The sequence below is a fragment of the Opisthocomus hoazin genome, chromosome Z (genome assembly GCF_030867145.1).
Source record: "Opisthocomus hoazin isolate bOpiHoa1 chromosome Z, bOpiHoa1.hap1, whole genome shotgun sequence".
Lineage (NCBI taxonomy): Eukaryota > Metazoa > Chordata > Aves > Opisthocomiformes > Opisthocomidae > Opisthocomus > Opisthocomus hoazin.
In genome coordinates, this window is record NC_134454.1 from 1,034,077 (window position 1) to 1,046,270 (window position 12,194).

A 12,194-nucleotide genomic window follows, 5' to 3' on the forward strand; every position below is an offset into this window, starting at 1 on the left:
ACAGAACTCAAAATCCGAGGTCTGTTTTCCCACGGCTTTCGTGTATCTATGTACTGAAATGCTCACCCGTGCTTTGGAAAGAAAAAAAAAAAATAAAAAAAGGAAAAAGAAAAAGAAAAAAATAAAAAAGAAAAAAAAGAAAAAAGAAAAAAAATTAAAAATTGAGTAACTGATAATTCGGCGCATAAGCATGCAGTTGAAAAGCTAAAGCTCCCATTGGAGAACAGAAAATTTAATGAGCTTTTAATGGAATGCGATGCTCGGAGTAGTAAATTATTTGTTAGTTGACGGTGCAATCAGCATGCTGATTAAGTTTGCTTGGTTTTTTACTAAGCATTAACGGAATGAAAACGGTTAGTCCTGTTGTTCTGCTTGGGGGGCTGTCGTGAAGCAAACGGACTTTCAGAACAGAGATTGTCAATAAAGGTGAGTGCACTCCAGGTGTCGTTTAAATGTGATGCTAAAATACTTCTGATAAATATTTAAAAGCGTTTTAAATCCACGATGTTCGCCTAGTGTATTGTGGACTCTGTTTAAAGGAACAGTGGGCCTAGAGAGGCCTGCTGCCAATTTGTCTCTAGGACCATAGGTACTGTGTTTTGTTCGGGTTTTTTTTAGCGTTACCTTCAAAATGCACGTGTGGATGTCGAAGTAGGCAAGTTGCAGGATCTGGAGACTCAATCTGAGCGACGAAATACAAGCTGCGTGCGGGAGAAACTAGTGTCCTTCGGCTAGGTTAGAAGTGTAATTAAAGCTCTCCTCATCCCACCCGCAGTATTTATGTACTTAAAATAATGTGGTTTTTTGATGTCAGATGCTGTTTTTGTCTGAAGGGAAATCCCCCTCGTTTTTGCTCTGGAACGAGATTTCTTTTCATTTTATCGGGCTCGAAGAAAAGCAGCAGAACAAAACTGCAGTGGCATTAACACCACAATGGGGAGGGTGGTTATTGTTCTTTTGTGTGTGTTGACTGTAAATATTTAGCCTATCGAATCCCCAGACCAGCCTCGGATCGCACAGACCGATCCACGCGTTGACTGAGGGTGCGCCCGTTTTAAGGCAACGTTTATCGTTTCGTTCGCCGGTCTGCTTTGGTCAACGGATTTACGAGAGACGAAAGGCGAATTAAAAAAAAAAAATAAAAAAAAAAAAAAAAAAGGAGAATTATAGGCTAGAAGCTTTGCGTTTTATGTTAACGACGGCGAAGTTCCTCTTCAATAGACCCCAATTAGTTAAATCGTCGCGTTATTCACTCGCAGTGATCAGATACCTTTAAAATCCGATAAATAACTGTCTATGTGTTTTAACTGTTCCTGTTTATGACCCAAAAGGTTAAAAGCCTTTGACTGGCATTTGACTTCTGACCTCATATAAATGTTATCTTATCAGTTCCCGCTTGTTAACTTGTATTGAGTACTTGTCCCTGATGGCTTTTAGATAAAGGGGTTTTTATTATATTTCCTATTGAAACAGAACCATTTATTTTGTTCTTCGCCTGTAGTCGCAGCCCACACAGTAACCTTGTAACCTAACAATTTTTTTTTCTAAATAGACTAAAATCCAAAGTATTTACAGTTCATGTGAAACCTTGTTTTTGTCTAAACTTGCTGGATGGGATCTAATGTTTTGTAATATAGGTTGGTCTCTTTTATTAAGCTTCTGATCCAACGTTGAACCTTCCCTTTATTTTACTGCCATCATTTTTGATGATTGTAGATTTCGGCCGAGAGGAGAGCAGCTAATAGGGTCGTACAAAGATATATATATAGATATTTTTTTTTGTCCGAATTTGAGAAGCCTCCCTAAAGAAACCCCAAAGATGTCACAGACATTCGGACGTATTATTCACATTGTGTTCTCTCATCTGCTGAAACGCCGTAGTTGTCGCGTACGTCCACTCTGATTCCGCCTTTCGTACAGAAGCAGTCTCTTTTATATTCCATATTCCCCTGGACCTTACTGCCCTTCTCTCGCACCCAAACCTGTCGGTGTTGGTGTGATGACTGCAGTGGGCGTTGCTCCAGACAAATCTGTATGGTGCTCTGCTGTGTTTACATGAGCTTAGCTGTGTTTAACGCGTTTTATGAGTGTTTGCAGAAGTGTTAGGAGAACGCAACTCCAGTTCCTCTGGCTGCTTTGCGAAAGAACACATGCCATTAATTCTCGTACAGAAATTGGGCTGTAATCACAGAGAAAGGATGAAAAGGCAGCCATCTTGTGGGTGTCACGTAGCGCTTTTTCTCCTTGGTTCTCTCCCACCCAGTCTTTCTTTTTGCTGTCCTATTGCCTTTCACCCCAGTTGGCCTGGAAGATAGCGCTTGATAACGCAAAAAGGTATTTTCATCGTTCCGCGTGCTGTGGAAGTTTCGTTCCCTTTTGGCACTTCAGACAGTCTCTGCCCGGTGGTTACAAGGAAACTACACCTGCCTTTATATTTACTCATACGTGTGAATGAAACATAATTTTTGAGTTCGGTGGTTCTTTGTGGAAACGTATTTACAAAAAAACAAACGCGTAAGCAAAGTCTTATTCTTGCGAACGAGATTAATTCGTCTGCAAACGCAGTGCGGGTATATGCCGTTCGGGTACGGTGACACAGGACATCTCCTGGGCGCTCCCTCTCCCAGATTAGCTTCGTTCTGGCTAATAGTGCTGATATTTATCGGAAGACCTATTTACTGCTTTGATCGTTCACATTTACTCCGTGGAAAGCTTGAGAGCTTTGCCTCCTGTTAACGTCGATTCTATTTCAATATGTCGGTCGTATTTCAACAAAAGAAGTATTTAATGCAATTCTCAGCTTAAAGTACTGTACAGTTTAAAAATACAGGCTCAAAAATAAGATGCCCATAAAAAAGATCTGCTTACTGTAACTTAATAATTGCTCCAACGGGAATTGTTGTTAGTTCCTACCTAACAAGGGACGATTGGAGCAATTATGAAGGTACAGCTTTATTAGAGAAGGAAAGGTAAATTCTGAGGTTCAGAACTCCACCGCCTGAAACGTGAGAGTAAGGGTGTGAAGCTGTCTGACAGCGGCACAAATGCCGTCAGCAGCACCGTCATTCACAGGGAGACTGTTCGGTTCAGGGTTAGCTGTTACAGACGCGATCGATTATGCCACTAAGGGCAGTTTACCAGCAAACTTTCACTAGTAGCTTGAACGAGGCGGGTTTAAGTTTGTTGGAAAACTTGTGGGGAAAATGGAAAACTTTTTCCCTTAAAAAAACCCCAACAACTCGAAATACAAAATTAAACAGCAACACTAATCAGCGCGTGTTTCTTCAGCTCTTCGTTAATGCAAAGGGTGTTGGAAGTGCTCAGGTTATTCAGAACTCTGAGGACAGGGATAATTCGTGGCTCTGGTGTTTCAGAATAACGAACCCCATACGTGCATCCGCTCACTCACCGAAAGAAAAAAATAAACGTAAAAAAAAAAAAAAGAAGCAACGAAAAAAAAAAAAAAAAAAAACAAAAACCCAAATCATCTTCTTTTTCCTTCTGCAAAGCAGCAGAGACCAAACTTCAAACTTTCGTTCCTCCGGTTTTCGGAGATTTTTTCTCAAAAGCTTTCTAGCCAAAGATTGGCGAGATCCGTTTCCCAAAGGGAAAATAAATACTGATTCGGAGAAAACAGTTACCACGTCTCCCCTCCCGCCCCCGAGACAGAGCACTCCCCCCACCCCCCGCCCCGTTCTGTATCGGTACAGGAATGGGGGAAATTCTTCACCGTTCTGCGTTTATCCAAAAAAGTCTGAACCCATCTGTGGCACGCGCAGCTCCTCCTTACGTCAAATTTAACCCAAAAAAAAACTCGCGTGTGAGTGTCTGTCTTCCTCGGCTGGGGGAAGGGGGTTGGGGGGGGCAGGATGTTTATTTGCAGTAAAAGCAAACTAAACGCATGTCGTTTTTATTATAATCATCGCTATTATTATCATCATTCCGATCCCGAGGAGGAGCAGCTTTCCTCCGAGGGGCTGTGCGGCCGCGGATCCCCCCCCCAAGGCTTTCTTCTCCTCCCCGGGTAAGAGCAGACCACATCCTCCGACAGACTGATTTCCTTCTGTGTAAAGATAATTAACTCATTCTTCTCCCCTTAATGGCATTAGCGCCCACGTCCCGCGGGAAGGGTATGAACGGTTCTCTTTGTGCCCAGACCTCGGACACCCCCCCCACCCCAGCCCCCCGGACCCCCCCCCGCCACGATCGCCTCACCACACCTAACCCGGGGAGGGGGGGAAGGTGAAGCCGCGAATCTTGTCCTGGGCTTTGTTCAGAGCAAAGTTTGTGTGTGTGAGGGGGGGTGTCTCTAGGGGGGGGGTGAGTTTTTTGCTCCTCGTTGATGTCCACCCCCGCCCCGATGTCTGGCTTGGTGTATTTGGGAACATCTCCCCCACCCAGCCCCAACACCTCCGGCACGGGGAACGTCAAGTTCGCAGAAATCCCGATTTTCGTTTCACAGCCGAAAAACAAGAGGCGTTTGGGGCTGTTACGGGAAGGCAGCTTCCTTAAGAAGATTATCGGAACCGCAAAGGCACTCATTTAGGGCTCGCGACGCCGCGAGAAAAAGGGCCCTGCTAGAAATTAGCAGCCTGTCCTGGCATTTGGAGAAGAGTGACAACTTATTGGAAGTTCTCAAGGAATCATTTATATTTCACACTCCAGCAGGCAGCTGATTTGAGATTGTCTGTTAGCATAACAAAGCCTCCGAGCCTGTGAACTTCGGAAACCTTTCGACCCCTTAGCTGCTGGCATGAATAGCCCCCAGCCCTGCCTATAGAGATCTCCCAAAGCTCCCCTGTTCGTGGCTAAATTGTTAATCAGGGTAATTTAATATAGTTTTCAATATGCCCCATCTCTTATTGGGTAAGGTATTCACGGATCTCGCCCCCCTCCCGAAAGAAAAGTTCTCCTTTATTCAAGTGCGAGAGGGGCAGCTGCAGAGTCCCGCCGCAGCCCCCCACCGATCCATACACCCCCCGAATACTGCATCCTCCAGCTCAGGGGGCTCAGACCCCCAACCCCAGCACCCCCAGCACCCCCAAACCCCACACCTTCCCCCCACAGCACCTCCTTATTGCGTTCCCCCCTTCTAGCGGGGCCGGTGACCCCCACGTCAAACCTACACTTGATTTATTTAATGTTTTTGTCATCGTATTTATGTATTTTTTCCTAGTCCCTGTGTTTCTTGGTGGGCAGCACCCATGTTTTTCTCCCCTAGGTACGAGCTGCAGCTCAGCCATCTCCTCCCAGGCATTTCTGGGCAAAGATCGGGGGATTTATTTCCCCTCCTGATACTCGGGGTTTCCTCCCTCTCCTTCCCATCACTCAGCCCGCAAAAAGTAGCTGGGACCAAAGTTTCTGGAGCAGACGGAGAGAACGAGAGGCAGCACCGTTTGGGGCCAAGATTTTTGTTGGTTTGTTTGGTATTTGGGTTACTGGCATACTTCAGACTTCAGGCCCCAGTTTGTCAGAACTGGTGAATGATGGGTGAGAAGCCCGCGTTCTCTGTCGGCAACGTGAGGGACGTGGTCGTGCGAGGGCACGGCCCAGGGGTGCCCGGCGTGAGGCAGCATGGCTTCTTCCACGGGCTTCAGCCCCGGTGTGTGGACTCCCAATATGCCACGTAAAAATACAGTTACGCAGGGTAATATCCCTTTAAAACGCCTAAAATGGTACCCAAGTCCTATTTCTTTCCAAAGGTCTTGGAATATTGTTCTTGAAAGAAAAGGACAAAACAGCGTGAAAGATAACACATGACTGTGAAGACGGTCGAATCAGAAACACTTTTTCTGTGTTTTACTTTCCTGGGGCAGGGATTTTGTGTCTTCGCCTTTTATTTGCATGTTTTGACTTCTACCATTGTGTCTGTGGACACCAATACACAGCCAAAGTTCTTAATTCCTTTTTTTTTGGTTTGTTTTTGAAGCTCCATGTTAGTGCTTGATTTCCTCAATAAAATTCTCATAGATATCAGATTTTTCAGTTTTTTTCCAAAATATGTACAACAAATCTTAATCAAGATGAGTTTGCGCTTCCAATGTTTGTCAAATGCCTTTTGAAGAAACAAAAACTCCAAATAAGATAGTCACTTCACAGAAATTCAAGAACTGATGGTTTCTTTTAACTGTGAGAAGGTAAAATGACAGCATTTTTTAAATTTCTTTTTGCTCATTAATGCTTCTTTTTCTTTTTTTATTAGACTTTGTCTTCATTACAGTCTGTGATCCATAGCTATCATTTCACTTTCACATCTCTGAATTTTTGTTAAATTTTCTTGGAGAGGTTAATAAACCTAGAGAAGACGAAGCCTTTGTGTCCGTATGAAAGTGTTTTTTCACATTTTTTTGGCAAAAGATATTTTTAGGTTCTTTTTAGAAATAATTATACTTTGACTGAAAGTCATATTCATTCCATTCTGGTAAAAAATTGTGTGGGCTTAGTTTTGTTTTGGTTTTCTTCCAGCAATTAAAGTACAGGCCTTCTGCATGCTTAACAGATACTTGTTTAGGTGATATTGTTTCAAAGCTGCTTCCACCTAAGGGTACAGTTTGGGCCTATTGTATTGAAAAAAGGGTGTGTATTTGGGATGGTGTTTGACAGGGGGGATGAACGCAGACACCAGGACAATTATATTACAGTCCCATCGGGAACGCCAGCACCAAATTTAGCCAGACTGATGGGGCACTGTCTAGACGGTCCCTTTTGTGTATCAGCTGTTTTTCCCCTGCTTTATTGTCCAGCTCAAATATATGGCTGGAACCTGCACATGGAGCCCAAACACCACCATTCCTGCAGCCACACTTTGCTGTGAAAAACAAACAGAACCCCTGCAAACCCAACGCATCGTGCAGTTGTGTCCCTGTCAGAATAGTTCTAAAGCAGAAAAGCGAGCAAACTCTGCTTTTTCACCAAATTTGTAGTTTTCTACATTCTGCATTGCCCCTGTCCACTCATGGCACGGGACGAGGAGGAGGAAAGGGGCAGAAATCACCGCACGACCGGTGCCCACGCAGGCGCTCGTACGCTTGCAGATAACTGCTGCGTAGTCAAAAATGCAATCCCGTGGAATTGTCAGCCGAGCTCGCAGGTGGACGCGTAGGAAATCTTGGCTGGGGCTCTGCAGCTGCTAGTGGGGAGGGAGCTGGGGGTGCTTCTGAGGGGAGCGTTGTTTCGCAGGAGGCATGTGGATGGGGGTAGAAACGTTGCTCTCCCTTTTCATGTGCTCCACCACTCCCCAAAAGAGGACAGAAAATAAATAAAACAAGCAGGTATTGTGAGGAGGCAATTAGGAGCCTCCGTACATGTAAATTACAACCTTTCATTTTTGAAAAGGGCAAAGGATAAAAAGAAGGAATATTTATTAAATGTTTACACTGTAATTAGCAGTGCAGTATTCTCAGCTTTTCACTCACTTGAAGCTGATACAGAGCTTGAATTAGGCCTATACTGAAGACTCATAGTACCCATTCGGTTTTTTTATAGGAGATAGGATCAGAAACCTGTGAGAAAGAAATTGCTACAGAACTTAGCTTTATCAATTAATATGCATAGTGCCACTATGTGACAAGGGGATTTTTCTGCCGGTTGTACCTAAATGTTATCTTAGCCAGAAACAGCCACTGATAACTGAAAAAAAAAAAAAAAAAAAAAAAGAAAAAAAAAAGAAAAAAAAAAGAAAAAAAAAAAGACCCTGTCAAGATACTCCTGCTGAAGAAGTTTTAGGAACTGCACCACACACAGTCTGGGAAAAATCCATGGACAGCGGCTATGTACAGGGAACTTTCTATGCCTGCACCTTTATGACCTGGAAATGGCACTCTGCGGGTAGGTGCTCCCTGAGAGAGTTTTGTTTGGCCTTGGCAAGATGCCTGCTACCTATCAGGCCGAGCAAGAATGGCTCATTTTTCACTCATTTTACCTGTCTGTGCCCTTTTTTTTCTTTCCCCCCCCCCCCCTCAAACTGGAAGCTCATTGGGGAAATCTTTGGGCTATTTTTTCCATTTTCTTTATTCTAACCAAGACTGGACTAAGCTATCGATAATAACACACTTGTTGATAACATGCTGGGTTACAAACTTCACTGGCCTCCTGCCAAGGACAGCTCTGCTGTGGTCCTTCTGCACTGTTTTACACTACCCATCCCTGGCAGATTCACTATGTGGAAGCACTTGGTGCTTAAACCCGTAGTGCTGCTTCTGAAGCATCCCAGGAAGCCGGGTGTGATGGTTTTACAGTCGGGAATCGTGTGCTTTTCTGATGTGCTGCACGGGAAGCTGGTAATCAGCAACGCGCTGTGGCATTGCCCCTGTCCACTCATGGCACGGGACGAGGAGGAGGAAAGGGGCAGAAATCTCCGCAGCAGCATCCATCATCCCTGCAGTGAAGGGCGCTTGCGGTGCGGCGTGTCTCATGTCTGCAGACAGCCCTTCGCACGGCAGCTTTGACAAGGGCCTTGCAGGCTCGGGAGCTGTCAGACGGCTTGGGAGCAGACGTGTAGAAACAGTGACTTCTCGTCCAATGTGTGTCTGTGGAAGGAAGTGGAGGGCTGATAAGGTCTGGTAGAGAAATGAGTGACTTCTGCAAACGGAGGACCACCAGATTAAAATAACCCTCTTAATTGAAATTACCCTATGAGACTTTGGTTAGATCCTAATAACCACCAATCTACGGTCTCCTTTTACCATCACTATGACTCTGAGAGCAGTTATGCTGTTCCTTTAAAGCAAATAAAACCTTCCCCCTGCTTGCTTTTTCTCTCCTTCTTCTGCTTCCGCCCACCCCACCTGACTGTAAAGATGATGTCTCTGAGGTTGAAAATAAAAGTGTAAGAAACCACCTGTGTCTCAGCTGTGTGCGCTGTTCTTGACCTGTGGATAAACACAGACCTTGTTGAAGGCCTGTAACTAGTGGTGTCCCTCAGGGGTCAGTACTTGGTCCAGCCTTATTCAACTTCATCAGTGACGTGGATGAAGAGTTAGAGTGCACCCTCAGCAAGTTTGCTGATGACACCAAACTGGGAGGTGTGGTAGACACACTGGAAGGCTGTGCTGCCATTCAGCGTGACCTGGACAGGCTGGAAAGCTGGGCAGAGAGGAACATGATGAAATTCAACAGGGGCAAGTGCAGGGTCCTGCACCTGGGGAGGAACAACCTCATGCATCAGTACAGGCTGGGGCTGACCTGTTGGAGAGCAGCTCTGCGGAGAGGGACCTGGGTGTCCTGGTGGACAACAGGTTGACCATGAGCCAGCAGTGTGCCCTGGCTGCCAAGAAGGCCAATGGGATCCTGGGGTGCATCAGGAAGAGTGTGGCCAGCAGGACGAGGGATGTTGTCCTTCCCCTCTGCTCTGCCCTGGTGACGCCCTGTCTGGAGTCCTGTGTCCAGTTCTGGGCTCCCCAGTTCAAGAAAGGTGAGGAGCTACTGGAGAGAGTCCAGCCGAGGGCTACGAGGATGATGAGGGGACTGGAACATCTCTCCTACGAGGAGAGGCTGAGGGAGCTGGGCTTGTTCAGCCTGAAGAACAGAAGGCTGAGACCTTAGACCTTAGACCTTAGAAATGCTGATAAATATCTGCAGGGTGGGTGTCAGGATGACAGGGCCAGACTCTTTCCAGTGGTGCCCAGCGACAGGACAAGGGGCAATGGGCACAAACTGAAGCAGAGGAAGTTCCATCTGAACATGAAGAAGAACTTCTTCCCTCTGAGGGTGACGGAGCCCTGGCCCAGGCTGCCCAGGGAGGTTGTGGAGTCTCCTTCTCTGGAGATATTCCAGACCCACCTGGACAAGTTCCTGTGCAGCCTGCTGTAGGTGACCCTGCTTTGGCAGGAGGGTTGGACTGGATGATCCACAGAGGTCCCTTCCAACTTGTCATCCACCTGGACACCCAGGTCCCTCTCCACAGAGCTGCCTGTACTGGTGCAAGGGGATGTAGCAATGAGCTATGAGGTCCCAGAAAACCGGTACTAGCAAGAGTTGTTTTAATAAAAATCTCAGAAGCCGTGCCGAGCGTCAGTCTGGGTTGAGGAGTGAGGGTGCAACGTGCCGCTTTCCATACGGTGATGCTTGGATGTGACAAGGCTGAAGCCACAAGGGTGGGCACGGCGCACAGCCGCCCTCTCTACCTTTGCTTCCCATCGCCCGGCAGCAGTTGTCTCTCTTTTCTTCCTGCTTTCCTTTCCTCTTTCTTATTCCTGAAATAATCTGTTCACATCAGCGCAGCTAATAGAGTTTTTATCAAGCTGGACCCCTAGTCTGCCATAATTCCATTTTTTCAGTCACTCTGTTTGTTTAAGTTAGAATAAAGCTATTTAAATCAGTTCCTTGTAATCTTCAGTTGTTTATAGATAAAATGATTTACATGTTTGTGAGCTATCTGATGTGGGCACAGTATTACTGAAGGTTTTTCTTTGGGGATTACACCACCATTTAAGTTTATTTTCTTGTTTTCCACATCATGTTTTGATCTCCTAAAGGAAATAACCTATTCTGTCTATCTCTTTCCTTCTCCTTAAGATAAAATGCCCACTTTTGGCTACATTTATTTAACAGAGTAATGTGGTTTTTCAATTTGCTTGTTTGGAACTGGGATTGAATTTGTCTTTGGAGACCCTATGGCAAAATCACTCCTTTTCTTTTCCTCTGTAGTGAAAGAAATTCAGGAGATTTATATCTAGAAATCCTACATCTAACATTGATTATTTTGGCCTCAGAGTGTGATCCTCATCATGCTAACATAAAGTTGGCTTATTTCTATTAAAGCTGATAGAGTTACATAGCAGTAAAGGTGGTGCTAGTAAATTAAAATTAGCTGTGTGCATTTACAGTAGAGCGGAACAGCTGCAATCCAAAATGACCACGCTTGCTAAGTCAGATCTGAATTTGGCCTGTCGTGTTTGCTCCGTGCACTGGGTTAAACTCAGTAGTTTCCTTCATGTGAGTGGCTGGCGTATCTAATATAACAAACGACTATAAATAAATATCATGTCTTTTGACATGGGTTACAAATAACTTGACAATCATTCCTCAATCATTACCAAAGACTACTGTCTTCCACAAGGACAATGTTTGCTTTAGACTTCATCATAAAAATTTTTAATGTATGTATGATGGGAACTTCTGCAACCTAGAAACCATGGGCCATTCATTTTTAGGCTTCTCTTGTTTAAAAAGCCATTGATCACTGCACCAGTTGTAGAGTGTGTCACCTGCTTGCAGACTTTCAGCTGTGCAAAGAGATGTTTCCCCTTCATACCTGTGATTATGTTTAATTCTGGTTAATTTGGTAGGTAATTAATACATTAAAATTAATGGACATTAGTAATGGAGACAGATATGCATGCATCTAAAATAACAAAGAAAATTCTATGACAATGAATTTGTCACAAAGAATTTCAATTTTCAGTTTCGTAGTTATGATGAATGCAAATGATAGTACCGTTCTAACTTTATAGGAACCAAAGATACATTTTACACCCAAAGATTTTTACATATGTGGTTTAGCCCATTTTTTCTTTTTCTTTTTTTTTTTTTTTTGTGAATGTTATTTTGCAGTCATCTCGGAAACCATTACAAAAAGATATATTCTTAGTTATGCGTTCTGCACTGTTGATTTTACTCCACTTTAAAAGGAGGCTACAAAAGTCCAATTTCTTATGCCCTTTTAAAACGCAGCTAACCAGAGGGAGAAAAAGTTGACCACCAGAAAGCAGACAATAATCCGGATTTAGCAGAGACATGCTGTTGAAGTCCTTCCTACAGCTGACTGATTTTTATGCATATGGCAGCGGCTGCGGGACTCTGCGTGGGACTCCAAATGAGGAGCATGGGTGGAAGGGAGCTGAGACCAATTCAGTTCTTGCATCTGCCTTGGTTGGTACCTTCAGGCAAAAGCATCTTTGACTCTTTACAAGAGAAAGCTTATTTTTTTAAGAAACTTTGTCTCCTTGTTTTATTTTGCCCACCCTACACTATGAGGAACATATAGAGCCTCAGATCTGGTTTGGGCTTTTTTCTTTAACAAGCAATAATCAATATTCAGCCAATTGGGTTGCTAATCCATTAGACTGCAGTTTGGTCTCCCTTCTTCAGATGATCTGAGAAAAGGAAGTGACCAATAACTACGTTAAGCTTGGGGAAGCAGAAGATAATTTAAAATATGTGATGCACATCTTCCGATAAACATATATTTGCAG

The 12,194-nt window shown here is 44.4% G+C and overlaps 1 long non-coding RNA gene across 3 annotated transcripts in view; it reads left to right on the plus strand.

Moving 5' to 3' along the window:
* Positions 1 to 200: 200 nt before the first annotated feature.
* The window catches only part of LOC142365749 (uncharacterized), a 46,300-nt gene continuing 34,306 nt past the window's right edge, over positions 201 to 12,194 (plus strand). For 2 of the 3 annotated variants that reach the window (XR_012766617.1, XR_012766618.1), the window contains exon 1: positions 201 to 426. This is a non-coding gene — a long non-coding RNA (uncharacterized LOC142365749). The remainder of the gene's footprint in view (positions 427 to 12,194) is intronic. The other variant, XR_012766616.1, reaches the window with a different exon arrangement.